This window comes from Lithobates pipiens, unplaced genomic scaffold (assembly GCF_037356315.1).
Source record: "Lithobates pipiens isolate NorthernLeopardFrog02 unplaced genomic scaffold, aLitPip1_a1.2 Scaffold_8, whole genome shotgun sequence".
Classification (NCBI taxonomy): domain Eukaryota; kingdom Metazoa; phylum Chordata; class Amphibia; order Anura; family Ranidae; genus Lithobates; species Lithobates pipiens.
The window spans coordinates 607,774,439-607,796,642 of NW_027507903.1; the positions used below are offsets into that span (position 1 = coordinate 607,774,439).

The 22,204-nt window shown below is 53.1% G+C and overlaps 53 non-coding genes across 53 annotated transcripts; all 53 read left to right on the plus strand.

Moving 5' to 3' along the window:
* The first annotated feature begins 89 nt into the window (after positions 1-89).
* On the plus strand, positions 90-171 carry TRNAS-GCU (transfer RNA serine (anticodon GCU)). Its single transcript has one exon. It is a non-coding gene; the product is annotated as a tRNA-Ser (tRNA).
* A 347-nt stretch (positions 172-518) lies between these two features.
* On the plus strand, positions 519-592 carry TRNAT-AGU (transfer RNA threonine (anticodon AGU)). Its single transcript has one exon. It is a non-coding gene; the product is annotated as a tRNA-Thr (tRNA).
* A 162-nt stretch (positions 593-754) lies between these two features.
* On the plus strand, positions 755-828 carry TRNAT-AGU (transfer RNA threonine (anticodon AGU)). Its single transcript has one exon. It is a non-coding gene; the product is annotated as a tRNA-Thr (tRNA).
* A 535-nt stretch (positions 829-1,363) lies between these two features.
* Positions 1,364-1,445, plus strand: TRNAS-GCU (transfer RNA serine (anticodon GCU)). The gene has a single exon. It is a non-coding gene; the product is annotated as a tRNA-Ser (tRNA).
* A 336-nt stretch (positions 1,446-1,781) lies between these two features.
* On the plus strand, positions 1,782-1,855 carry TRNAT-AGU (transfer RNA threonine (anticodon AGU)). Its single transcript has one exon. It is a non-coding gene; the product is annotated as a tRNA-Thr (tRNA).
* A 162-nt stretch (positions 1,856-2,017) lies between these two features.
* Positions 2,018-2,091, plus strand: TRNAT-AGU (transfer RNA threonine (anticodon AGU)). The gene has a single exon. It is a non-coding gene; the product is annotated as a tRNA-Thr (tRNA).
* Positions 2,092-2,626: 535 nt separating this feature from the next.
* Positions 2,627-2,708, plus strand: TRNAS-GCU (transfer RNA serine (anticodon GCU)). Its single transcript has one exon. It is a non-coding gene; the product is annotated as a tRNA-Ser (tRNA).
* A 344-nt stretch (positions 2,709-3,052) lies between these two features.
* Positions 3,053-3,126, plus strand: TRNAT-AGU (transfer RNA threonine (anticodon AGU)). The gene has a single exon. It is a non-coding gene; the product is annotated as a tRNA-Thr (tRNA).
* Positions 3,127-3,288: 162 nt separating this feature from the next.
* On the plus strand, positions 3,289-3,362 carry TRNAT-AGU (transfer RNA threonine (anticodon AGU)). The gene has a single exon. It is a non-coding gene; the product is annotated as a tRNA-Thr (tRNA).
* Positions 3,363-3,897: 535 nt separating this feature from the next.
* On the plus strand, positions 3,898-3,979 carry TRNAS-GCU (transfer RNA serine (anticodon GCU)). The gene has a single exon. It is a non-coding gene; the product is annotated as a tRNA-Ser (tRNA).
* Positions 3,980-4,124: 145 nt separating this feature from the next.
* TRNAT-AGU (transfer RNA threonine (anticodon AGU)) lies at positions 4,125-4,198 on the plus strand. The gene has a single exon. It is a non-coding gene; the product is annotated as a tRNA-Thr (tRNA).
* A 162-nt stretch (positions 4,199-4,360) lies between these two features.
* TRNAT-AGU (transfer RNA threonine (anticodon AGU)) lies at positions 4,361-4,434 on the plus strand. The gene has a single exon. It is a non-coding gene; the product is annotated as a tRNA-Thr (tRNA).
* A 535-nt stretch (positions 4,435-4,969) lies between these two features.
* On the plus strand, positions 4,970-5,051 carry TRNAS-GCU (transfer RNA serine (anticodon GCU)). The gene has a single exon. It is a non-coding gene; the product is annotated as a tRNA-Ser (tRNA).
* Positions 5,052-5,385: 334 nt separating this feature from the next.
* Positions 5,386-5,459, plus strand: TRNAT-AGU (transfer RNA threonine (anticodon AGU)). The gene has a single exon. It is a non-coding gene; the product is annotated as a tRNA-Thr (tRNA).
* Positions 5,460-5,621: 162 nt separating this feature from the next.
* On the plus strand, positions 5,622-5,695 carry TRNAT-AGU (transfer RNA threonine (anticodon AGU)). Its single transcript has one exon. It is a non-coding gene; the product is annotated as a tRNA-Thr (tRNA).
* A 535-nt stretch (positions 5,696-6,230) lies between these two features.
* On the plus strand, positions 6,231-6,312 carry TRNAS-GCU (transfer RNA serine (anticodon GCU)). Its single transcript has one exon. It is a non-coding gene; the product is annotated as a tRNA-Ser (tRNA).
* A 348-nt stretch (positions 6,313-6,660) lies between these two features.
* On the plus strand, positions 6,661-6,734 carry TRNAT-AGU (transfer RNA threonine (anticodon AGU)). The gene has a single exon. It is a non-coding gene; the product is annotated as a tRNA-Thr (tRNA).
* A 162-nt stretch (positions 6,735-6,896) lies between these two features.
* Positions 6,897-6,970, plus strand: TRNAT-AGU (transfer RNA threonine (anticodon AGU)). Its single transcript has one exon. It is a non-coding gene; the product is annotated as a tRNA-Thr (tRNA).
* Positions 6,971-7,505: 535 nt separating this feature from the next.
* On the plus strand, positions 7,506-7,587 carry TRNAS-GCU (transfer RNA serine (anticodon GCU)). The gene has a single exon. It is a non-coding gene; the product is annotated as a tRNA-Ser (tRNA).
* Positions 7,588-7,933: 346 nt separating this feature from the next.
* On the plus strand, positions 7,934-8,007 carry TRNAT-AGU (transfer RNA threonine (anticodon AGU)). Its single transcript has one exon. It is a non-coding gene; the product is annotated as a tRNA-Thr (tRNA).
* A 162-nt stretch (positions 8,008-8,169) lies between these two features.
* TRNAT-AGU (transfer RNA threonine (anticodon AGU)) lies at positions 8,170-8,243 on the plus strand. Its single transcript has one exon. It is a non-coding gene; the product is annotated as a tRNA-Thr (tRNA).
* A 535-nt stretch (positions 8,244-8,778) lies between these two features.
* On the plus strand, positions 8,779-8,860 carry TRNAS-GCU (transfer RNA serine (anticodon GCU)). Its single transcript has one exon. It is a non-coding gene; the product is annotated as a tRNA-Ser (tRNA).
* Positions 8,861-9,197: 337 nt separating this feature from the next.
* TRNAT-AGU (transfer RNA threonine (anticodon AGU)) lies at positions 9,198-9,271 on the plus strand. The gene has a single exon. It is a non-coding gene; the product is annotated as a tRNA-Thr (tRNA).
* A 162-nt stretch (positions 9,272-9,433) lies between these two features.
* On the plus strand, positions 9,434-9,507 carry TRNAT-AGU (transfer RNA threonine (anticodon AGU)). The gene has a single exon. It is a non-coding gene; the product is annotated as a tRNA-Thr (tRNA).
* Positions 9,508-10,042: 535 nt separating this feature from the next.
* TRNAS-GCU (transfer RNA serine (anticodon GCU)) lies at positions 10,043-10,124 on the plus strand. The gene has a single exon. It is a non-coding gene; the product is annotated as a tRNA-Ser (tRNA).
* A 345-nt stretch (positions 10,125-10,469) lies between these two features.
* TRNAT-AGU (transfer RNA threonine (anticodon AGU)) lies at positions 10,470-10,543 on the plus strand. The gene has a single exon. It is a non-coding gene; the product is annotated as a tRNA-Thr (tRNA).
* Positions 10,544-10,705: 162 nt separating this feature from the next.
* On the plus strand, positions 10,706-10,779 carry TRNAT-AGU (transfer RNA threonine (anticodon AGU)). The gene has a single exon. It is a non-coding gene; the product is annotated as a tRNA-Thr (tRNA).
* A 535-nt stretch (positions 10,780-11,314) lies between these two features.
* Positions 11,315-11,396, plus strand: TRNAS-GCU (transfer RNA serine (anticodon GCU)). The gene has a single exon. It is a non-coding gene; the product is annotated as a tRNA-Ser (tRNA).
* Positions 11,397-11,745: 349 nt separating this feature from the next.
* On the plus strand, positions 11,746-11,819 carry TRNAT-AGU (transfer RNA threonine (anticodon AGU)). The gene has a single exon. It is a non-coding gene; the product is annotated as a tRNA-Thr (tRNA).
* A 162-nt stretch (positions 11,820-11,981) lies between these two features.
* Positions 11,982-12,055, plus strand: TRNAT-AGU (transfer RNA threonine (anticodon AGU)). Its single transcript has one exon. It is a non-coding gene; the product is annotated as a tRNA-Thr (tRNA).
* A 535-nt stretch (positions 12,056-12,590) lies between these two features.
* TRNAS-GCU (transfer RNA serine (anticodon GCU)) lies at positions 12,591-12,672 on the plus strand. Its single transcript has one exon. It is a non-coding gene; the product is annotated as a tRNA-Ser (tRNA).
* A 349-nt stretch (positions 12,673-13,021) lies between these two features.
* Positions 13,022-13,095, plus strand: TRNAT-AGU (transfer RNA threonine (anticodon AGU)). Its single transcript has one exon. It is a non-coding gene; the product is annotated as a tRNA-Thr (tRNA).
* Positions 13,096-13,257: 162 nt separating this feature from the next.
* Positions 13,258-13,331, plus strand: TRNAT-AGU (transfer RNA threonine (anticodon AGU)). Its single transcript has one exon. It is a non-coding gene; the product is annotated as a tRNA-Thr (tRNA).
* Positions 13,332-13,866: 535 nt separating this feature from the next.
* TRNAS-GCU (transfer RNA serine (anticodon GCU)) lies at positions 13,867-13,948 on the plus strand. Its single transcript has one exon. It is a non-coding gene; the product is annotated as a tRNA-Ser (tRNA).
* A 344-nt stretch (positions 13,949-14,292) lies between these two features.
* On the plus strand, positions 14,293-14,366 carry TRNAT-AGU (transfer RNA threonine (anticodon AGU)). The gene has a single exon. It is a non-coding gene; the product is annotated as a tRNA-Thr (tRNA).
* A 771-nt stretch (positions 14,367-15,137) lies between these two features.
* On the plus strand, positions 15,138-15,219 carry TRNAS-GCU (transfer RNA serine (anticodon GCU)). The gene has a single exon. It is a non-coding gene; the product is annotated as a tRNA-Ser (tRNA).
* Positions 15,220-15,364: 145 nt separating this feature from the next.
* On the plus strand, positions 15,365-15,438 carry TRNAT-AGU (transfer RNA threonine (anticodon AGU)). Its single transcript has one exon. It is a non-coding gene; the product is annotated as a tRNA-Thr (tRNA).
* Positions 15,439-15,600: 162 nt separating this feature from the next.
* Positions 15,601-15,674, plus strand: TRNAT-AGU (transfer RNA threonine (anticodon AGU)). The gene has a single exon. It is a non-coding gene; the product is annotated as a tRNA-Thr (tRNA).
* A 535-nt stretch (positions 15,675-16,209) lies between these two features.
* On the plus strand, positions 16,210-16,291 carry TRNAS-GCU (transfer RNA serine (anticodon GCU)). Its single transcript has one exon. It is a non-coding gene; the product is annotated as a tRNA-Ser (tRNA).
* Positions 16,292-16,643: 352 nt separating this feature from the next.
* On the plus strand, positions 16,644-16,717 carry TRNAT-AGU (transfer RNA threonine (anticodon AGU)). Its single transcript has one exon. It is a non-coding gene; the product is annotated as a tRNA-Thr (tRNA).
* Positions 16,718-16,879: 162 nt separating this feature from the next.
* TRNAT-AGU (transfer RNA threonine (anticodon AGU)) lies at positions 16,880-16,953 on the plus strand. The gene has a single exon. It is a non-coding gene; the product is annotated as a tRNA-Thr (tRNA).
* A 535-nt stretch (positions 16,954-17,488) lies between these two features.
* On the plus strand, positions 17,489-17,570 carry TRNAS-GCU (transfer RNA serine (anticodon GCU)). The gene has a single exon. It is a non-coding gene; the product is annotated as a tRNA-Ser (tRNA).
* A 347-nt stretch (positions 17,571-17,917) lies between these two features.
* On the plus strand, positions 17,918-17,991 carry TRNAT-AGU (transfer RNA threonine (anticodon AGU)). The gene has a single exon. It is a non-coding gene; the product is annotated as a tRNA-Thr (tRNA).
* A 162-nt stretch (positions 17,992-18,153) lies between these two features.
* TRNAT-AGU (transfer RNA threonine (anticodon AGU)) lies at positions 18,154-18,227 on the plus strand. Its single transcript has one exon. It is a non-coding gene; the product is annotated as a tRNA-Thr (tRNA).
* A 535-nt stretch (positions 18,228-18,762) lies between these two features.
* On the plus strand, positions 18,763-18,844 carry TRNAS-GCU (transfer RNA serine (anticodon GCU)). Its single transcript has one exon. It is a non-coding gene; the product is annotated as a tRNA-Ser (tRNA).
* A 344-nt stretch (positions 18,845-19,188) lies between these two features.
* TRNAT-AGU (transfer RNA threonine (anticodon AGU)) lies at positions 19,189-19,262 on the plus strand. The gene has a single exon. It is a non-coding gene; the product is annotated as a tRNA-Thr (tRNA).
* A 162-nt stretch (positions 19,263-19,424) lies between these two features.
* Positions 19,425-19,498, plus strand: TRNAT-AGU (transfer RNA threonine (anticodon AGU)). Its single transcript has one exon. It is a non-coding gene; the product is annotated as a tRNA-Thr (tRNA).
* Positions 19,499-20,033: 535 nt separating this feature from the next.
* On the plus strand, positions 20,034-20,115 carry TRNAS-GCU (transfer RNA serine (anticodon GCU)). The gene has a single exon. It is a non-coding gene; the product is annotated as a tRNA-Ser (tRNA).
* A 358-nt stretch (positions 20,116-20,473) lies between these two features.
* Positions 20,474-20,547, plus strand: TRNAT-AGU (transfer RNA threonine (anticodon AGU)). Its single transcript has one exon. It is a non-coding gene; the product is annotated as a tRNA-Thr (tRNA).
* Positions 20,548-20,709: 162 nt separating this feature from the next.
* TRNAT-AGU (transfer RNA threonine (anticodon AGU)) lies at positions 20,710-20,783 on the plus strand. Its single transcript has one exon. It is a non-coding gene; the product is annotated as a tRNA-Thr (tRNA).
* A 535-nt stretch (positions 20,784-21,318) lies between these two features.
* On the plus strand, positions 21,319-21,400 carry TRNAS-GCU (transfer RNA serine (anticodon GCU)). The gene has a single exon. It is a non-coding gene; the product is annotated as a tRNA-Ser (tRNA).
* A 348-nt stretch (positions 21,401-21,748) lies between these two features.
* TRNAT-AGU (transfer RNA threonine (anticodon AGU)) lies at positions 21,749-21,822 on the plus strand. Its single transcript has one exon. It is a non-coding gene; the product is annotated as a tRNA-Thr (tRNA).
* Positions 21,823-21,984: 162 nt separating this feature from the next.
* On the plus strand, positions 21,985-22,058 carry TRNAT-AGU (transfer RNA threonine (anticodon AGU)). The gene has a single exon. It is a non-coding gene; the product is annotated as a tRNA-Thr (tRNA).
* Positions 22,059-22,204: the final 146 nt, after the last annotated feature.

Below are 22,204 nucleotides of genomic sequence, written 5' to 3' on the forward strand. Positions count from 1 at the left end.
TCCGTGCGCCCTCCCAGATTGCCGGAATCTGGCTAAGCCCTTCTCAAAAGCCACAGACAAGAAACGGCCCAAGGTTCTAGGTTACACATGACGAGGTGGCCGAGTGGTTAAGGCGATGGACTGCTAATCCATTGTGCTCTGCACGCATGGGTTCGAATCCCATCCTCGTTGGTAGTTTAGTTCGTAATCAATGTAAACGTGCTTAACGTAAAGCATTTCATGGCACAAAGGTCTTGTACACATAGAAAAAAAGGCACTGTCAACCTGGACCTAGACATTCTACCTCCCTTCCATGCCCCCTCCTCGGCCCAATCCACAGCTCTCCCCTCTGCACTCAGTCAGACCCACCCTGTCCCACTTTTGTACTCCCCTCTGTCCACAGCTTTAACTTCTGTGCGAGCCGCCCCCCCCCCCCCCAATACCCCCCAGCTCCAGCCCCCGCATTCCTGTTACGCCCTGCACTGCCCCCTGCACCCACTCTGCACTTGACTGGGTTGCAAAGGATGTGCACCACGTGAGGCGCTGTGGCTTAGTTGGTGAAAGCGCCTGTCTAGTAAACAGGAGGTCCTGAGTTCAAATCTCAGCAGTGCCTGCCGTGGAGTCTTTCCATTTATAACGTTTTCAGTTTTGCGCAAGCTTAATGGCAGCCTTGAGTCTCCCAAGCGTGGTAGGTTTCCAACCCAGTGCTAGCTTGAGGGAAGACCTTGCCTCCAAAGATTTGAAAAATTCTCACAAAGAGCTATCCCCCAAGTGGGGCGCTGTGGCTTAGTTGGTGAAAGCGCCTGTCTAGTAAACAGGAGATCCTGAGTTCAAATCTCAGCAGTGCCTGCCGTGGAGTCCATCCATTTCTAACATTTTCAGTATTGCGCAAGCTGAATGTCACCCCTCAGTCTCCCAAGCGTGGTAGCCCACCGACCCAGCGCTGGACCCAGGCAAGACCCTGCCTCCAACGACTTGAAAAATTCCCACTGTACATATCAGCCTATCAGGCTAAAGATCAGTCCTGGGTGCCCTTTTGAATGCAGGGGACTTATTCTTTGGAGGGAGCCCGCCTTCCCATCAACATTCTGGAGCACAGGACAATTCAGGCCTCCCTTCAATGTTGCATACCTCTTCTTCTGTGAGAACCTCAGATGGGAATCCAGTTGGACAATGCCATGGCTATGGCCTACGTCAATCACCAAGGGGGTCACCGAAGGTGGTGCCTCTCAGAAGGAAGCATATTGCCCCAGGAGGACGTGGTGCTCAGACATACTCAGTCTCCTGGCTGACTCTCCGTGCGCCCTCCCAGATTGCCGGAATCTGGCTAAGCCCTTCTCAAAAGCCACAGACAAGAAACGGCCCAAGGTTCTAGGTTACACATGACGAGGTGGCCGAGTGGTTAAGGCGATGGACTGCTAATCCATTGTGCTCTGCACGCATGGGTTCGAATCCCATCCTCGTCGGTAGTTTAGTTCGTAATCAATGTAAACGTGCTTAACGTAAAGCATTTCATGGCACAAAGGTCTTGTACACATAGAAAAAAAGGCACTGTCAACCTGGACCTAGACATTCTACCTCCCTTCCATGCCCCCTCCTCGGCCCAATCCACAGCTCTCCCCTCTGCACTCAGTCAGACCCACCCTGTCCCACTTTTGTACTCCCCTCTGTCCACAGCTTTAACTTCTGTGCGAGCCGCCCCCCCCCCCCCCCAATACCCCCCAGCTCCAGCCCCCGCATTCCTGTTGCCCCCTGCACCCACTCTGCACTTGACTGGGTTGCAAAGGATGTGCACCACGTGAGGCGCTGTGGCTTAGTTGGTGAAAGCGCCTGTCTAGTAAACAGGAGATCCTGAGTTCAAATCTCAGCAGTGCCTGCCGTGGAGTCTTTCCATTTATAACGTTTTCAGTTTTGCGCAAGCTTAATGGCAGCCTTGAGTCTCCCAAGCGTGGTAGGTTTCCAACCCAGTGCTAGCTTGAGGGAAGACCTTGCCTCCAAAGATTTGAAAAATTCTCACAAAGAGCTATCCCCCAAGTGGGGCGCTGTGGCTTAGTTGGTGAAAGCGCCTGTCTAGTAAACAGGAGATCCTGAGTTCAAATCTCAGCAGTGCCTGCCGTGGAGTCCATCCATTTCTAACATTTTCAGTATTGCGCAAGCTGAATGTCACCCCTCAGTCTCCCAAGCGTGGTAGCCCACCGACCCAGCGCTGGACCCAGGCAAGACCCTGCCTCCAACGACTTGAAAAATTCCCACTGTACATATCAGCCTATCAGGCTAAAGATCAGTCCTGGGTGCCCTTTTGAATGCAGGGGACTTATTCTTTGGAGGGAGCCCGCCTTCCCATCAACATTCTGGAGCACAGGACAATTCAGGCCTCCCTTCAATGTTGCATACCTCTTCTTCTGTGAGAACCTCAGATGGGAATCCAGTTGGACAATGCCATGGCTATGGCCTACGTCAATCACCAAGGGGGTCACCGAAGGTGGTGCCTCTCAGAAGGAAGCATATTGCCCCAGGAGGACGTGGTGCTCAGACATACTCAGTCTCCTGGCTGACTCTCCGTGCGCCCTCCCAGATTGCCGGAATCTGGCTAAGCCCTTCTCAAAAGCCACAGACAAGAAACGGCCCAAGGTTCTAGGTTACACATGACGAGGTGGCCGAGTGGTTAAGGCGATGGACTGCTAATCCATTGTGCTCTGCACGCATGGGTTCGAATCCCATCCTCGTCGGTAGTTTAGTTCGTAATCAATGTAAACGTGCTTAACGTAAAGCATTTCATGGCACAAAGGTCTTGTACACATAGAAAAAAAGGCACTGTCAACCTGGACCTAGACATTCTACCTCCCTTCCATGCCCCCTCCTCGGCCCAATCCACAGCTCTCCCCTCTGCACTCAGTCAGACCCACCCTGTCCCACTTTTGTACTCCCCTCTGTCCACAGCTTTAACTTCTGTGCGAGCCGCCCCCCCCCCCAATACCCCCCAGCTCCAGCCCCCGCATTCCTGTTACGCCCTGCACTGCCCCCTGCACCCACTCTGCACTTGACTGGGTTGCAAAGGATGTGCACCACGTGAGGCGCTGTGGCTTAGTTGGTGAAAGCGCCTGTCTAGTAAACAGGAGATCCTGAGTTCAAATCTCAGCAGTGCCTGCCGTGGAGTCTTTCCATTTATAACGTTTTCAGTTTTGCGCAAGCTTAATGGCAGCCTTGAGTCTCCCAAGCGTGGTAGGTTTCCAACCCAGTGCTAGCTTGAGGGAAGACCTTGCCTCCAAAGATTTGAAAAATTCTCACAAAGAGCTATCCCCCAAGTGGGGCGCTGTGGCTTAGTTGGTGAAAGCGCCTGTCTAGTAAACAGGAGATCCTGAGTTCAAATCTCAGCAGTGCCTGCCGTGGAGTCCATCCATTTCTAACATTTTCAGTATTGCGCAAGCTGAATGTCACCCCTCAGTCTCCCAAGCGTGGTAGCCCACCGACCCAGCGCTGGACCCAGGCAAGACCCTGCCTCCAACGACTTGAAAAATTCCCACTGTACATATCAGCCTATCAGGCTAAAGATCAGTCCTGGGTGCCCTTTTGAATGCAGGGGACTTATTCTTTGGAGGGAGCCCGCCTTCCCATCAACATTCTGGAGCACAGGACAATTCAGGCCTCCCTTCAATGTTGCATACCTCTTCTTCTGTGAGAACCTCAGATGGGAATCCAGTTGGACAATGCCATGGCTATGGCCTACGTCAATCACCAAGGGGGTCACCGAAGGTGGTGCCTCTCAGAAGGAAGCATATTGCCCCAGGAGGACGTGGTGCTCAGACATACTCAGTCTCCTGGCTGACTCTCCGTGCGCCCTCCCAGATTGCCGGAATCTGGCTAAGCCCTTCTCAAAAGCCACAGACAAGAAACGGCCCAAGGTTCTAGGTTACACATGACGAGGTGGCCGAGTGGTTAAGGCGATGGACTGCTAATCCATTGTGCTCTGCACGCATGGGTTCGAATCCCATCCTCGTCGGTAGTTTAGTTCGTAATCAATGTGCGAGCCGCCCCCCCCCCCCCAATACCCCCCAGCTCCAGCCCCCGCATTCCTGTTACGCCCTGCACTGCCCCCTGCACCCACTCTGCACTTGACTGGGTTGCAAAGGATGTGCACCACGTGAGGCGCTGTGGCTTAGTTGGTGAAAGCGCCTGTCTAGTAAACAGGAGATCCTGAGTTCAAATCTCAGCAGTGCCTGCCGTGGAGTCTTTCCATTTATAACGTTTTCAGTTTTGCGCAAGCTTAATGGCAGCCTTGAGTCTCCCAAGCGTGGTAGGTTTCCAACCCAGTGCTAGCTTGAGGGAAGACCTTGCCTCCAAAGATTTGAAAAATTCTCACAAAGAGCTATCCCCCAAGTGGGGCGCTGTGGCTTAGTTGGTGAAAGCGCCTGTCTAGTAAACAGGAGATCCTGAGTTCAAATCTCAGCAGTGCCTGCCGTGGAGTCCATCCATTTCTAACATTTTCAGTATTGCGCAAGCTGAATGTCACCCCTCAGTCTCCCAAGCGTGGTAGCCCACCGACCCAGCGCTGGACCCAGGCAAGACCCTGCCTCCAACGACTTGAAAAATTCCCACTGTACATATCAGCCTATCAGGCTAAAGATCAGTCCTGGGTGCCCTTTTGAATGCAGGGGACTTATTCTTTGGAGGGAGCCCGCCTTCCCATCAACATTCTGGAGCACAGGACAATTCAGGCCTCCCTTCAATGTTGCATACCTCTTCTTCTGTGAGAACCTCAGATGGGAATCCAGTTGGACAATGCCATGGCTATGGCCTACGTCAATCACCAAGGGGGTCACCGAAGGTGGTGCCTCTCAGAAGGAAGCATATTGCCCCAGGAGGACGTGGTGCTCAGACATACTCAGTCTCCTGGCTGACTCTCCGTGCGCCCTCCCAGATTGCCGGAATCTGGCTAAGCCCTTCTCAAAAGCCACAGACAAGAAACGGCCCAAGGTTCTAGGTTACACATGACGAGGTGGCCGAGTGGTTAAGGCGATGGACTGCTAATCCATTGTGCTCTGCACGCATGGGTTCGAATCCCATCCTCGTCGGTAGTTTAGTTCGTAATCAATGTAAACGTGCTTAACGTAAAGCATTTCATGGCACAAAGGTCTTGTACACATAGAAAAAAAGGCACTGTCAACCTGGACCTAGACATTCTACCTCCCTTCCATGCCCCCTCCTCGGCCCAATCCACAGCTCTCCCCTCTGCACTCAGTCAGACCCACCCTGTCCCACTTTTGTACTCCCCTCTGTCCACAGCTTTAACTTCTGTGCGAGCCGCCCCCCCCCCCCCAATACCCCCCAGCTCCAGCCCCCGCATTCCTGTTGCCCCCTGCACCCACTCTGCACTTGACTGGGTTGCAAAGGATGTGCACCACGTGAGGCGCTGTGGCTTAGTTGGTGAAAGCGCCTGTCTAGTAAACAGGAGATCCTGAGTTCAAATCTCAGCAGTGCCTGCCGTGGAGTTTTTCCATTTATAACGTTTTCAGTTTTGCGCAAGCTTAATGGCAGCCTTGAGTCTCCCAAGCGTGGTAGGTTTCCAACCCAGTGCTAGCTTGAGGGAAGACCTTGCCTCCAAAGATTTGAAAAATTCTCACAAAGAGCTATCCCCCAAGTGGGGCGCTGTGGCTTAGTTGGTGAAAGCGCCTGTCTAGTAAACAGGAGATCCTGAGTTCAAATCTCAGCAGTGCCTGCCGTGGAGTCCATCCATTTCTAACATTTTCAGTATTGCGCAAGCTGAATGTCACCCCTCAGTCTCCCAAGCGTGGTAGCCCACCGACCCAGCGCTGGACCCAGGCAAGACCCTGCCTCCAACGACTTGAAAAATTCCCACTGTACATATCAGCCTATCAGGCTAAAGATCAGTCCTGGGTGCCCTTTTGAATGCAGGGGACTTATTCTTTGGAGGGAGCCCGCCTTCCCATCAACATTCTGGAGCACAGGACAATTCAGGCCTCCCTTCAATGTTGCATACCTCTTCTTCTGTGAGAACCTCAGATGGGAATCCAGTTGGACAATGCCATGGCTATGGCCTACGTCAATCACCAAGGGGGTCACCGAAGGTGGTGCCTCTCAGAAGGAAGCATATTGCCCCAGGAGGACGTGGTGCTCAGACATACTCAGTCTCCTGGCTGACTCTCCGTGCGCCCTCCCAGATTGCCGGAATCTGGCTAAGCCCTTCTCAAAAGCCACAGACAAGAAACGGCCCAAGGTTCTAGGTTACACATGACGAGGTGGCCGAGTGGTTAAGGCGATGGACTGCTAATCCATTGTGCTCTGCACGCATGGGTTCGAATCCCATCCTCGTCGGTAGTTTAGTTCGTAATCAATGTAAACGTGCTTAACGTAAAGCATTTCATGGCACAAAGGTCTTGTACACATAGAAAAAAAGGCACTGTCAACCTGGACCTAGACATTCTACCTCCCTTCCATGCCCCCTCCTCGGCCCAATCCACAGCTCTCCCCTCTGCACTCAGTCAGACCCACCCTGTCCCACTTTTGTACTCCCCTCTGTCCACAGCTTTAACTTCTGTGCGAGCCGCCCCCCCCCCCCCCCAATACCCCCCAGCTCCAGCCCCCGCATTCCTGTTACGCCCTGCACTGCCCCCTGCACCCACTCTGCACTTGACTGGGTTGCAAAGGATGTGCACCACGTGAGGCGCTGTGGCTTAGTTGGTGAAAGCGCCTGTCTAGTAAACAGGAGATCCTGAGTTCAAATCTCAGCAGTGCCTGCCGTGGAGTCTTTCCATTTATAACGTTTTCAGTTTTGCGCAAGCTTAATGGCAGCCTTGAGTCTCCCAAGCGTGGTAGGTTTCCAACCCAGTGCTAGCTTGAGGGAAGACCTTGCCTCCAAAGATTTGAAAAATTCTCACAAAGAGCTATCCCCCAAGTGGGGCGCTGTGGCTTAGTTGGTGAAAGCGCCTGTCTAGTAAACAGGAGATCCTGAGTTCAAATCTCAGCAGTGCCTGCCGTGGAGTCCATCCATTTCTAACATTTTCAGTATTGCGCAAGCTGAATGTCACCCCTCAGTCTCCCAAGCGTGGTAGCCCACCGACCCAGCGCTGGACCCAGGCAAGACCCTGCCTCCAACGACTTGAAAAATTCCCACTGTACATATCAGCCTATCAGGCTAAAGATCAGTCCTGGGTGCCCTTTTGAATGCAGGGGACTTATTCTTTGGAGGGAGCCCGCCTTCCCATCAACATTCTGGAGCACAGGACAATTCAGGCCTCCCTTCAATGTTGCATACCTCTTCTTCTGTGAGAACCTCAGATGGGAATCCAGTTGGACAATGCCATGGCTATGGCCTACGTCAATCACCAAGGGGGTCACCGAAGGTGGTGCCTCTCAGAAGGAAGCATATTGCCCCAGGAGGACGTGGTGCTCAGACATACTCAGTCTCCTGGCTGACTCTCCGTGCGCCCTCCCAGATTGCCGGAATCTGGCTAAGCCCTTCTCAAAAGCCACAGACAAGAAACGGCCCAAGGTTCTCGGTTACACATGACGAGGTGGCCGAGTGGTTAAGGCGATGGACTGCTAATCCATTGTGCTCTGCACGCATGGGTTCGAATCCCATCCTCGTCGGTAGTTTAGTTCGTAATCAATGTAAACGTGCTTAACGTAAAGCATTTCATGGCACAAAGGTCTTGTACACATAGAAAAAAAGGCACTGTCAACCTGGACCTAGACATTCTACCTCCCTTCCATGCCCCCTCCTCGGCCCAATCCACAGCTCTCCCCTCTGCACTCAGTCAGACCCACCCTGTCCCACTTTTGTACTCCCCTCTGTCCACAGCTTTAACTTCTGTGCGAGCCGCCCCCCCCCCCCCAATACCCCCCAGCTCCAGCCCCCGCATTCCTGTTACGCCCTGCACTGCCCCCTGCACCCACTCTGCACTTGACTGGGTTGCAAAGGATGTGCACCACGTGAGGCGCTGTGGCTTAGTTGGTGAAAGCGCCTGTCTAGTAAACAGGAGATCCTGAGTTCAAATCTCAGCAGTGCCTGCCGTGGAGTCTTTCCATTTATAACGTTTTCAGTTTTGCGCAAGCTTAATGGCAGCCTTGAGTCTCCCAAGCGTGGTAGGTTTCCAACCCAGTGCTAGCTTGAGGGAAGACCTTGCCTCCAAAGATTTGAAAAATTCTCACAAAGAGCTATCCCCCAAGTGGGGCGCTGTGGCTTAGTTGGTGAAAGCGCCTGTCTAGTAAACAGGAGATCCTGAGTTCAAATCTCAGCAGTGCCTGCCGTGGAGTCCATCCATTTCTAACATTTTCAGTATTGCGCAAGCTGAATGTCACCCCTCAGTCTCCCAAGCGTGGTAGCCCACCGACCCAGCGCTGGACCCAGGCAAGACCCTGCCTCCAACGACTTGAAAAATTCCCACTGTACATATCAGCCTATCAGGCTAAAGATCAGTCCTGGGTGCCCTTTTGAATGCAGGGGACTTATTCTTTGGAGGGAGCCCGCCTTCCCATCAACATTCTGGAGCACAGGACAATTCAGGCCTCCCTTCAATGTTGCATACCTCTTCTTCTGTGAGAACCTCAGATGGGAATCCAGTTGGACAATGCCATGGCTATGGCCTACGTCAATCACCAAGGGGGTCACCGAAGGTGGTGCCTCTCAGAAGGAAGCATATTGCCCCAGGAGGACGTGGTGCTCAGACATACTCAGTCTCCTGGCTGACTCTCCGTGCGCCCTCCCAGATTGCCGGAATCTGGCTAAGCCCTTCTCAAAAGCCACAGACAAGAAACGGCCCAAGGTTCTAGGTTACACATGACGAGGTGGCCGAGTGGTTAAGGCGATGGACTGCTAATCCATTGTGCTCTGCACGCATGGGTTCGAATCCCATCCTCGTCGGTAGTTTAGTTCGTAATCAATGTAAACGTGCTTAACGTAAAGCATTTCATGGCACAAAGGTCTTGTACACATAGAAAAAAAGGCACTGTCAACCTGGACCTAGACATTCTACCTCCCTTCCATGCCCCCTCCTCGGCCCAATCCACAGCTCTCCCCTCTGCACTCAGTCAGACCCACCCTGTCCCACTTTTGTACTCCCCTCTGTCCACAGCTTTAACTTCTGTGCGAGCCCCCCCCCCCCCCCCCCCAATACCCCCCAGCTCCAGCCCCCGCATTCCTGTTGCCCCCTGCACCCACTCTGCACTTGACTGGGTTGCAAAGGATGTGCACCACGTGAGGCGCTGTGGCTTAGTTGGTGAAAGCGCCTGTCTAGTAAACAGGAGATCCTGAGTTCAAATCTCAGCAGTGCCTGCCGTGGAGTCTTTCCATTTATAACGTTTTCAGTTTTGCGCAAGCTTAATGGCAGCCTTGAGTCTCCCAAGCGTGGTAGGTTTCCAACCCAGTGCTAGCTTGAGGGAAGACCTTGCCTCCAAAGATTTGAAAAATTCTCACAAAGAGCTATCCCCCAAGTGGGGCGCTGTGGCTTAGTTGGTGAAAGCGCCTGTCTAGTAAACAGGAGATCCTGAGTTCAAATCTCAGCAGTGCCTGCCGTGGAGTCCATCCATTTCTAACATTTTCAGTATTGCGCAAGCTGAATGTCACCCCTCAGTCTCCCAAGCGTGGTAGCCCACCGACCCAGCGCTGGACCCAGGCAAGACCCTGCCTCCAACGACTTGAAAAATTCCCACTGTACATATCAGCCTATCAGGCTAAAGATCAGTCCTGGGTGCCCTTTTGAATGCAGGGGACTTATTCTTTGGAGGGAGCCCGCCTTCCCATCAACATTCTGGAGCACAGGACAATTCAGGCCTCCCTTCAATGTTGCATACCTCTTCTTCTGTGAGAACCTCAGATGGGAATCCAGTTGGACAATGCCATGGCTATGGCCTACGTCAATCACCAAGGGGGTCACCGAAGGTGGTGCCTCTCAGAAGGAAGCATATTGCCCCAGGAGGACGTGGTGCTCAGACATACTCAGTCTCCTGGCTGACTCTCCGTGCGCCCTCCCAGATTGCCGGAATCTGGCTAAGCCCTTCTCAAAAGCCACAGACAAGAAACGGCCCAAGGTTCTAGGTTACACATGACGAGGTGGCCGAGTGGTTAAGGCGATGGACTGCTAATCCATTGTGCTCTGCACGCATGGGTTCGAATCCCATCCTCGTCGGTAGTTTAGTTCGTAATCAATGTAAACGTGCTTAACGTAAAGCATTTCATGGCACAAAGGTCTTGTACACATAGAAAAAAAGGCACTGTCAACCTGGACCTAGACATTCTACCTCCCTTCCATGCCCCCTCCTCGGCCCAATCCACAGCTCTCCCCTCTGCACTCAGTCAGACCCACCCTGTCCCACTTTTGTACTCCCCTCTGTCCACAGCTTTAACTTCTGTGCGAGCCGCCCCCCCCCCCCAATACCCCCCAGCTCCAGCCCCCGCATTCCTGTTACGCCCTGCACTGCCCCCTGCACCCACTCTGCACTTGACTGGGTTGCAAAGGATGTGCACCACGTGAGGCGCTGTGGCTTAGTTGGTGAAAGCGCCTGTCTAGTAAACAGGAGATCCTGAGTTCAAATCTCAGCAGTGCCTGCCGTGGAGTCTTTCCATTTATAACGTTTTCAGTTTTGCGCAAGCTTAATGGCAGCCTTGAGTCTCCCAAGCGTGGTAGGTTTCCAACCCAGTGCTAGCTTGAGGGAAGACCTTGCCTCCAAAGATTTGAAAAATTCTCACAAAGAGCTATCCCCCAAGTGGGGCGCTGTGGCTTAGTTGGTGAAAGCGCCTGTCTAGTAAACAGGAGATCCTGAGTTCAAATCTCAGCAGTGCCTGCCGTGGAGTCCATCCATTTCTAACATTTTCAGTATTGCGCAAGCTGAATGTCACCCCTCAGTCTCCCAAGCGTGGTAGCCCACCGACCCAGCGCTGGACCCAGGCAAGACCCTGCCTCCAACGACTTGAAAAATTCCCACTGTACATATCAGCCTATCAGGCTAAAGATCAGTCCTGGGTGCCCTTTTGAATGCAGGGGACTTATTCTTTGGAGGGAGCCCGCCTTCCCATCAACATTCTGGAGCACAGGACAATTCAGGCCTCCCTTCAATGTTGCATACCTCTTCTTCTGTGAGAACCTCAGATGGGAATCCAGTTGGACAATGCCATGGCTATGGCCTACGTCAATCACCAAGGGGGTCACCGAAGGTGGTGCCTCTCAGAAGGAAGCATATTGCCCCAGGAGGACGTGGTGCTCAGACATACTCAGTCTCCTGGCTGACTCTCCGTGCGCCCTCCCAGATTGCCGGAATCTGGCTAAGCCCTTCTCAAAAGCCACAGACAAGAAACGGCCCAAGGTTCTAGGTTACACATGACGAGGTGGCCGAGTGGTTAAGGCGATGGACTGCTAATCCATTGTGCTCTGCACGCATGGGTTCGAATCCCATCCTCGTCGGTAGTTTAGTTCGTAATCAATGTAAACGTGCTTAACGTAAAGCATTTCATGGCACAAAGGTCTTGTACACATAGAAAAAAAGGCACTGTCAACCTGGACCTAGACATTCTACCTCCCTTCCATGCCCCCTCCTCGGCCCAATCCACAGCTCTCCCCTCTGCACTCAGTCAGACCCACCCTGTCCCACTTTTGTACTCCCCTCTGTCCACAGCTTTAACTTCTGTGCGAGCCGCCCCCCCCCCCCCCCCAATACCCCCCAGCTCCAGCCCCCGCATTCCTGTTACGCCCTGCACTGCCCCCTGCACCCACTCTGCACTTGACTGGGTTGCAAAGGATGTGCACCACGTGAGGCGCTGTGGCTTAGTTGGTGAAAGCGCCTGTCTAGTAAACAGGAGATCCTGAGTTCAAATCTCAGCAGTGCCTGCCGTGGAGTCTTTCCATTTATAACGTTTTCAGTTTTGCGCAAGCTTAATGGCAGCCTTGAGTCTCCCAAGCGTGGTAGGTTTCCAACCCAGTGCTAGCTTGAGGGAAGACCTTGCCTCCAAAGATTTGAAAAATTCTCACAAAGAGCTATCCCCCAAGTGGGGCGCTGTGGCTTAGTTGGTGAAAGCGCCTGTCTAGTAAACAGGAGATCCTGAGTTCAAATCTCAGCAGTGCCTGCCGTGGAGTCCATCCATTTCTAACATTTTCAGTATTGCGCAAGCTGAATGTCACCCCTCAGTCTCCCAAGCGTGGTAGCCCACCGACCCAGCGCTGGACCCAGGCAAGACCCTGCCTCCAACGACTTGAAAAATTCCCACTGTACATATCAGCCTATCAGGCTAAAGATCAGTCCTGGGTGCCCTTTTGAATGCAGGGGACTTATTCTTTGGAGGGAGCCCGCCTTCCCATCAACATTCTGGAGCACAGGACAATTCAGGCCTCCCTTCAATGTTGCATACCTCTTCTTCTGTGAGAACCTCAGATGGGAATCCAGTTGGACAATGCCATGGCTATGGCCTACGTCAATCACCAAGGGGGTCACCGAAGGTGGTGCCTCTCAGAAGGAAGCATATTGCCCCAGGAGGACGTGGTGCTCAGACATACTCAGTCTCCTGGCTGACTCTCCGTGCGCCCTCCCAGATTGCCGGAATCTGGCTAAGCCCTTCTCAAAAGCCACAGACAAGAAACGGCCCAAGGTTCTAGGTTACACATGACGAGGTGGCCGAGTGGTTAAGGCGATGGACTGCTAATCCATTGTGCTCTGCACGCATGGGTTCGAATCCCATCCTCGTCGGTAGTTTAGTTCGTAATCAATGTAAACGTGCTTAACGTAAAGCATTTCATGGCACAAAGGTCTTGTACACATAGAAAAAAAGGCACTGTCAACCTGGACCTAGACATTCTACCTCCCTTCCATGCCCCCTCCTCGGCCCAATCCACAGCTCTCCCCTCTGCACTCAGTCAGACCCACCCTGTCCCACTTTTGTACTCCCCTCTGTCCACAGCTTTAACTTCTGTGCGAGCCGCCCCCCCCCCCCCCCCAATACCCCCCAGCTCCAGCCCCCGCATTCCTGTTACGCCCTGCACTGCCCCCTGCACCCACTCTGCACTTGACTGGGTTGCAAAGGATGTGCACCACGTGAGGCGCTGTGGCTTAGTTGGTGAAAGCGCCTGTCTAGTAAACAGGAGATCCTGAGTTCAAATCTCAGCAGTGCCTGCCGTGGAGTCTTTCCATTTATAACGTTTTCAGTTTTGCGCAAGCTTAATGGCAGCCTTGAGTCTCCCAAGCGTGGTAGGTTTCCAACCCAGTGCTAGCTTGAGGGAAGACCTTGCCTCCAAAGATTTGAAAAATTCTCACAAAGAGCTATCCCCCAAGTGGGGCGCTGTGGCTTAGTTGGTGAAAGCGCCTGTCTAGTAAACAGGAGATCCTGAGTTCAAATCTCAGCAGTGCCTGCCGTGGAGTCCATCCATTTCTAACATTTTCAGTATTGCGCAAGCTGAATGTCACCCCTCAGTCTCCCAAGCGTGGTAGCCCACCGACCCAGCGCTGGACCCAGGCAAGACCCTGCCTCCAACGACTTGAAAAATTCCCACTGTACATATCAGCCTATCAGGCTAAAGATCAGTCCTGGGTGCCCTTTTGAATGCAGGGGACTTATTCTTTGGAGGGAGCCCGCCTTCCCATCAACATTCTGGAGCACAGGACAATTCAGGCCTCCCTTCAATGTTGCATACCTCTTCTTCTGTGAGAACCTCAGATGGGAATCCAGTTGGACAATGCCATGGCTATGGCCTACGTCAATCACCAAGGGGGTCACCGAAGGTGGTGCCTCTCAGAAGGAAGCATATTGCCCCAGGAGGACGTGGTGCTCAGACATACTCAGTCTCCTGGCTGACTCTCCGTGCGCCCTCCCAGATTGCCGGAATCTGGCTAAGCCCTTCTCAAAAGCCACAGACAAGAAACGGCCCAAGGTTCTAGGTTACACATGACGAGGTGGCCGAGTGGTTAAGGCGATGGACTGCTAATCCATTGTGCTCTGCACGCATGGGTTCGAATCCCATCCTCGTCGGTAGTTTAGTTCGTAATCAATGTAAACGTGCTTAACGTAAAGCATTTCATGGCACAAAGGTCTTGTACACATAGAAAAAAAGGCACTGTCAACCTGGACCTAGACATTCTACCTCCCTTCCATGCCCCCTCCTCGGCCCAATCCACAGCTCTCCCCTCTGCACTCAGTCAGACCCACCCTGTCCCACTTTTGTACTCCCCTCTGTCCACAGCTTTAACTTCTGTGCGAGCCGCCCCCCCCCCCAATACCCCCCAGCTCCAGCCCCCGCATTCCTGTTACGCCCTGCACTGCCCCCTGCACCCACTCTGCACTTGACTGGGTTGCAAAGGATGTGCACCACGTGAGGCGCTGTGGCTTAGTTGGTGAAAGCGCCTGTCTAGTAAACAGGAGATCCTGAGTTCAAATCTCAGCAGTGCCTGCCGTGGAGTCTTTCCATTTATAACGTTTTCAGTTTTGCGCAAGCTTAATGGCAGCCTTGAGTCTCCCAAGCGTGGTAGGTTTCCAACCCAGTGCTAGCTTGAGGGAAGACCTTGCCTCCAAAGATTTGAAAAATTCTCACAAAGAGCTATCACCCAAGTGGGGCGCTGTGGCTTAGTTGGTGAAAGCGCCTGTCTAGTAAACAGGAGATCCTCAGTTCAAATCTCAGCAGTGCCTGCTGTGGAGTCCATCCATTTCTAACATTTTCAGTATTGCGCAAGCTGAATGTCACCCCTCAGTCTCCCAAGCGTGGTAGCCCACCGACCCAGCGCTGGACCCAGGCAAGACCCTGCCTCCAACGACTTGAAAAATTCCCACTGTACATATCAGCCTATCAGGCTAAAGATCAGTCCTGGGTGCCCTTTTGAATGCAGGGGACTTATTCTTTGGAGGGAGCCCGCCTTCCCATCAACATTCTGGAGCACAGGACAATTCAGGCCTCCCTTCAATGTTGCATACCTCTTCTTCTGTGAGAACCTCAGATGGGAATCCAGTTGGACAATGCCATGGCTATGGCCTACGTCAATCACCAAGGGGGTCACCGAAGGTGGTGCCTCTCAGAAGGAAGCATATTGCCCCAGGAGGACGTGGTGCTCAGACATACTCAGTCTCCTGGCTGACTCTCCGTGCGCCCTCCCAGATTGCCGGAATCTGGCTAAGCCCTTCTCAAAAGCCACAGACAAGAAACGGCCCAAGGTTCTAGGTTACACATGACGAGGTGGCCGAGTGGTTAAGGCGATGGACTGCTAATCCATTGTGCTCTGCACGCATGGGTTCGAATCCCATCCTCGTCGGTAGTTTAGTTCGTAATCAATGTGCGAGCCGCCCCCCCCCCCCCAATACCCCCCAGCTCCAGCCCCCGCATTCCTGTTACGCCCTGCACTGCCCCCTGCACCCACTCTGCACTTGACTGGGTTGCAAAGGATGTGCGCCACGTGAGGCGCTGTGGCTTAGTTGGTGAAAGCGCCTGTCTAGTAAACAGGAGATCCTGAGTTCAAATCTCAGCAGTGCCTGCCGTGGAGTCTTTCCATTTATAACGTTTTCAGTTTTGCGCAAGCTTAATGGCAGCCTTGAGTCTCCCAAGCGTGGTAGGTTTCCAACCCAGTGCTAGCTTGAGGGAAGACCTTGCCTCCAAAGATTTGAAAAATTCTCACAAAGAGCTATCCCCCAAGTGGGGCGCTGTGGCTTAGTTGGTGAAAGCGCCTGTCTAGTAAACAGGAGATCCTGAGTTCAAATCTCAGCAGTGCCTGCCGTGGAGTCCATCCATTTCTAACATTTTCAGTATTGCGCAAGCTGAATGTCACCCCTCAGTCTCCCAAGCGTGGTAGCCCACCGACCCAGCGCTGGACCCAGGCAAGACCCTGCCTCCAACGACTTGAAAAATTCCCACTGTACATATCAGCCTATCAGGCTAAAGATCAGTCCTGGGTGCCCTTTTGAATGCAGGGGACTTATTCTTTGGAGGGAGCCCGCCTTCCCATCAACATTCTGGAGCACAGGACAATTCAGGCCTCCCTTCAATGTTGCATACCTCTTCTTCTGTGAGAACCTCAGATGGGAATCCAGTTGGACAATGCCATGGCTATGGCCTACGTCAATCACCAAGGGGGTCACCGAAGGTGGTGCCTCTCAGAAGGAAGCATATTGCCCCAGGAGGACGTGGTGCTCAGACATACTCAGTCTCCTGGCTGACTCTCCGTGCGCCCTCCCAGATTGCCGGAATCTGGCTAAGCCCTTCTCAAAAGCCACAGACAAGAAACGGCCCAAGGTTCTAGGTTACACATGACGAGGTGGCCGAGTGGTTAAGGCGATGGACTGCTAATCCATTGTGCTCTGCACGCATGGGTTCGAATCCCATCCTCGTCGGTAGTTTAGTTCGTAATCAATGTAAACGTGCTTAACGTAAAGCATTTCATGGCACAAAGGTCTTGTACACATAGAAAAAAAGGCACTGTCAACCTGGACCTAGACATTCTACCTCCCTTCCATGCCCCCTCCTCGGCCCAATCCACAGCTCTCCCCTCTGCACTCAGTCAGACCCACCCTGTCCCACTTTTGTACTCCCCTCTGTCCACAGCTTTAACTTCTGTGCGAGCCGCCCCCCCCCCCCAATACCCCCCAGCTCCAGCCCCCGCATTCCTGTTACGCCCTGCACTGCCCCCTGCCCCCTGCACCCACTCTGCACTTGACTGGGTTGCAAAGGATGTGCACCACGTGAGGCGCTGTGGCTTAGTTGGTGAAAGCGCCTGTCTAGTAAACAGGAGATCCTGAGTTCAAATCTCAGCAGTGCCTGCCGTGGAGTCTTTCCATTTATAACGTTTTCAGTTTTGCGCAAGCTTAATGGCAGCCTTGAGTCTCCCAAGCGTGGTAGGTTTCCAACCCAGTGCTAGCTTGAGGGAAGACCTTGCCTCCAAAGATTTGAAAAATTCTCACAAAGAGCTATCCCCCAAGTGGGGCGCTGTGGCTTAGTTGGTGAAAGCGCCTGTCTAGTAAACAGGAGATCCTGAGTTCAAATCTCAGCAGTGCCTGCCGTGGAGTCCATCCATTTCTAACATTTTCAGTATTGCGCAAGCTGAATGTCACCCCTCAGTCTCCCAAGCGTGGTAGCCCACCGACCCAGCGCTGGACCCAGGCAAGACCCTGCCTCCAACGACTTGAAAAATTCCCACTGTACATATCAGCCTATCAGGCTAAAGATCAGTCCTGGGTGCCCTTTTGAATGCAGGGGACTTATTCTTTGGAGGGAGCCCGCCTTCCCATCAACATTCTGGAGCACAGGACAATTCAGGCCTCCCTTCAATGTTGCATACCTCTTCTTCTGTGAGAACCTCAGATGGGAATCCAGTTGGACAATGCCATGGCTATGGCCTACGTCAATCACCAAGGGGGTCACCGAAGGTGGTGCCTCTCAGAAGGAAGCATATTGCCCCAGGAGGACGTGGTGCTCAGACATACTCAGTCTCCTGGCTGACTCTCCGTGCGCCCTCCCAGATTGCCGGAATCTGGCTAAGCCCTTCTCAAAAGCCACAGACAAGAAACGGCCCAAGGTTCTAGGTTACACATGACGAGGTGGCCGAGTGGTTAAGGCGATGGACTGCTAATCCATTGTGCTCTGCACGCATGGGTTCGAATCCCATCCTCGTCGGTAGTTTAGTTCGTAATCAATGTAAACGTGTTTAACGTAAAGCATTTCATGGCACAAAGGTCTTGTACACATAGAAAAAAAGGCACTGTCAACCTGGACCTAGACATTCTACCTCCCTTCCATGCCCCCTCCTCGGCCCAATCCACAGCTCTCCCCTCTGCACTCAGTCAGACCCACCCTGTCCCACTTTTGTACTCCCCTCTGTCCACAGCTTTAACTTCTGTGCGAGCCGCCCCCCCCCCCCCCAATACCCCCCAGCTCCAGCCCCCGCATTCCTGTTACGCCCTGCACTGCCCCCTGCACCCACTCTGCACTTGACTGGGTTGCAAAGGATGTGCACCACGTGAGGCGCTGTGGCTTAGTTGGTGAAAGCGCCTGTCTAGTAAACAGGAGATCCTGAGTTCAAATCTCAGCAGTGCCTGCCGTGGAGTCTTTCCATTTATAACGTTTTCAGTTTTGCGCAAGCTTAATGGCAGCCTTGAGTCTCCCAAGCGTGGTAGGTTTCCAACCCAGTGCTAGCTTGAGGGAAGACCTTGCCTCCAAAGATTTGAAAAATTCTCACAAAGAGCTATCCCCCAAGTGGGGCGCTGTGGCTTAGTTGGTGAAAGCGCCTGTCTAGTAAACAGGAGATCCTGAGTTCAAATCTCAGCAGTGCCTGCCGTGGAGTCCATCCATTTCTAACATTTTCAGTATTGCGCAAGCTGAATGTCACCCCTCAGTCTCCCAAGCGTGGTAGCCCACCGACCCAGCGCTGGACCCAGGCAAGACCCTGTCTCCAACGACTTGAAAAATTCCCACTGTACATATCAGCCTATCAGGCTAAAGATCAGTCCTGGGTGCCCTTTTGAATGCAGGGGACTTATTCTTTGGAGGGAGCCCGCCTTCCCATCAACATTCTGGAGCACAGGACAATTCAGGCCTCCCTTCAATGTTGCATACCTCTTCTTCTGTGAGAACCTCAGATGGGAATCCAGTTGGACAATGCCATGGCTATGGCCTACGTCAATCACCAAGGGGGTCACCGAAGGTGGTGCCTCTCAGAAGGAAGCATATTGCCCCAGGAGGACGTGGTGCTCAGACATACTCAGTCTCCTGGCTGACTCTCCGTGCGCCCTCCCAGATTGCCGGAATCTGGCTAAGCCCTTCTCAAAAGCCACAGACAAGAAACGGCCCAAGGTTCTAGGTTACACATGACGAGGTGGCCGAGTGGTTAAGGCGATGGACTGCTAATCCATTGTGCTCTGCACGCATGGGTTCGAATCCCATCCTCGTCGGTAGTTTAGTTCGTAATCAATGTAAACGTGCTTAACGTAAAGCATTTCATGGCACAAAGGTCTTGTACACATAGAAAAAAAGGCACTGTCAACCTGGACCTAGACATTCTACCTCCCTTCCATGCCCCCTCCTCGGCCCAATCCACAGCTCTCCCCTCTGCACTCAGTCAGACCCACCCTGTCCCACTTTTGTACTCCCCTCTGTCCACAGCTTTAACTTCTGTGCGAGCCGCCCCCCCCCCCAATACCCCCCAGCTCCAGCCCCCGCATTCCTGTTACGCCCTGCACTGCCCCCTGCACCCACTCTGCACTTGACTGGGTTGCAAAGGATGTGCACCACGTGAGGCGCTGTGGCTTAGTTGGTGAAAGCGCCTGTCTAGTAAACAGGAGATCCTGAGTTCAAATCTCAGCAGTGCCTGCCGTGGAGTCTTTCCATTTATAACGTTTTCAGTTTTGCGCAAGCTTAATGGCAGCCTTGAGTCTCCCAAGCGTGGTAGGTTTCCAACCCAGTGCTAGCTTGAGGGAAGACCTTGCCTCCAAAGATTTGAAAAATTCTCACAAAGAGCTATCCCCCAAGTGGGGCGCTGTGGCTTAGTTGGTGAAAGCGCCTGTCTAGTAAACAGGAGATCCTGAGTTCAAATCTCAGCAGTGCCTGCCGTGGAGTCCATCCATTTCTAACATTTTCAGTATTGCGCAAGCTGAATGTCACCCCTCAGTCTCCCAAGCGTGGTAGCCCACCGACCCAGCGCTGGACCCAGGCAAGACCCTGCCTCCAACGACTTGAAAAATTCCCACTGTACATATCAGCCTATCAGGCTAAAGATCAGTCCTGGGTGCCCTTTTGAATGCAGGGGACTTATTCTTTGGAGGGAGCCCGCCTTCCCATCAACATTCTGGAGCACAGGACAATTCAGGCCTCCCTTCAATGTTGCATACCTCTTCTTCTGTGAGAACCTCAGATGGGAATCCAGTTGGACAATGCCATGGCTATGGCCTACGTCAATCACCAAGGGGGTCACCGAAGGTGGTGCCTCTCAGAAGGAAGCATATTGCCCCAGGAGGACGTGGTGCTCAGACATACTCAGTCTCCTGGCTGACTCTCCGTGCGCCCTCCCAGATTGCCGGAATCTGGCTAAGCCCTTCTCAAAAGCCACAGACAAGAAACGGCCCAAGGTCCTAGGTTACACATGACGAGGTGGCCGAGTGGTTAAGGCGATGGACTGCTAATCCATTGTGCTCTGCACGCATGGGTTCGAATCCCATCCTCGTCGGTAGTTTAGTTCGTAATCAATGTAAACGTGCTTAACGTAAAGCATTTCATGGCACAAAGGTCTTGTACACATAGAAAAAAAGGCACTGTCAACCTGGACCTAGACATTCTACCTCCCTTCCATGCCCCCTCCTCGGCCCAATCCACAGCTCTCCCCTCTGCACTCAGTCAGACCCACCCTGTCCCACTTTTGTACTCCCCTCTGTCCACAGCTTTAACTTCTGTGCGAGCCGCCCCCCCCCCCCCAATACCCCCCAGCTCCAGCCCCCGCATTCCTGTTACGCCCTGCACTGCCCCCTGCACTGCCCCCTGCACCCACTCTGCACTTGACTGGGTTGCAAAGGATGTGCACCACGTGAGGCGCTGTGGCTTAGTTGGTGAAAGCGCCTGTCTAGTAAACAGGAGATCCTGAGTTCAAATCTCAGCAGTGCCTGCCGTGGAGTCTTTCCATTTATAACGTTTTCAGTTTTGCGCAAGCTTAATGGCAGCCTTGAGTCTCCCAAGCGTGGTAGGTTTCCAACCCAGTGCTAGCTTGAGGGAAGACCTTGCCTCCAAAGATTTGAAAAATTCTCACAAAGAGCTATCCCCCAAGTGGGGCGCTGTGGCTTAGTTGGTGAAAGCGCCTGTCTAGTAAACAGGAGATCCTGAGTTCAAATCTCAGCAGTGCCTGCCGTGGAGTCCATCCATTTCTAACATTTTCAGTATTGCGCAAGCTGAATGTCACCCCTCAGTCTCCCAAGCGTGGTAGCCCACCGACCCAGCGCTGGACCCAGGCAAGACCCTGCCTCCAACGACTTGAAAAATTCCCACTGTACATATCAGCCTATCAGGCTAAAGATCAGTCCTGGGTGCCCTTTTGAATGCAGGGGACTTATTCTTTGGAGGGAGCCCGCCTTCCCATCAACATTCTGGAGCACAGGACAATTCAGGCCTCCCTTCAATGTTGCATACCTCTTCTTCTGTGAGAACCTCAGATGGGAATCCAGTTGGACAATGCCATGGCTATGGCCTACGTCAATCACCAAGGGGGTCACCGAAGGTGGTGCCTCTCAGAAGGAAGCATATTGCCCCAGGAGGACGTGGTGCTCAGACATACTCAGTCTCCTGGCTGACTCTCCGTGCGCCCTCCCAGATTGCCGGAATCTGGCTAAGCCCTTCTCAAAAGCCACAGACAAGAAACGGCCCAAGGTTCTAGGTTACACATGACGAGGTGGCCGAGTGGTTAAGGCGATGGACTGCTAATCCATTGTGCTCTGCACGCATGGGTTCGAATCCCATCCTCGTCGGTAGTTTAGTTCGTAATCAATGTAAACGTGCTTAACGTAAAGCATTTCATGGCACAAAGGTCTTGTACACATAGAAAAAAAGGCACTGTCAACCTGGACCTAGACATTCTACCTCCCTTCCATGCCCCCTCCTCGGCCCAATCCACAGCTCTCCCCTCTGCACTCAGTCAGACCCACCCTGTCCCACTTTTGTACTCCCCTCTGTCCACAGCTTTAACTTCTGTGCGAGCCGCCCCCCCCCCCCCCCAATACCCCCCAGCTCCAGCCCCCGCATTCCTGTTACGCCCTGCACTGCCCCCTGCACCCACTCTGCACTTGACTGGGTTGCAAAGGATGTGCACCACGTGAGGCGCTGTGGCTTAGTTGGTGAAAGCGCCTGTCTAGTAAACAGGAGATCCTGAGTTCAAATCTCAGCAGTGCCTGCCGTGGAGTCTTTCCATTTATAACGTTTTCAGTTTTGCGCAAGCTTAATGGCAGCCTTGAGTCTCCCAAGCGTGGTAGGTTTCCAACCCAGTGCTAGCTTGAGGGAAGACCTTGCCTCCAAAGATTTGAAAAATTCTCACAAAGAGCTATCCCCCAAGTGGGGCGCTGTGGCTTAGTTGGTGAAAGCGCCTGTCTAGTAAACAGGAGATCCTGAGTTCAAATCTCAGCAGTGCCTGCCGTGGAGTCCATCCATTTCTAACATTTTCAGTATTGCGCAAGCTGAATGTCACCCCTCAGTCTCCCAAGCGTGGTAGCCCACCGACCCAGCGCTGGACCCAGGCAAGACCCTGCCTCCAACGACTTGAAAAATTCCCACTGTAC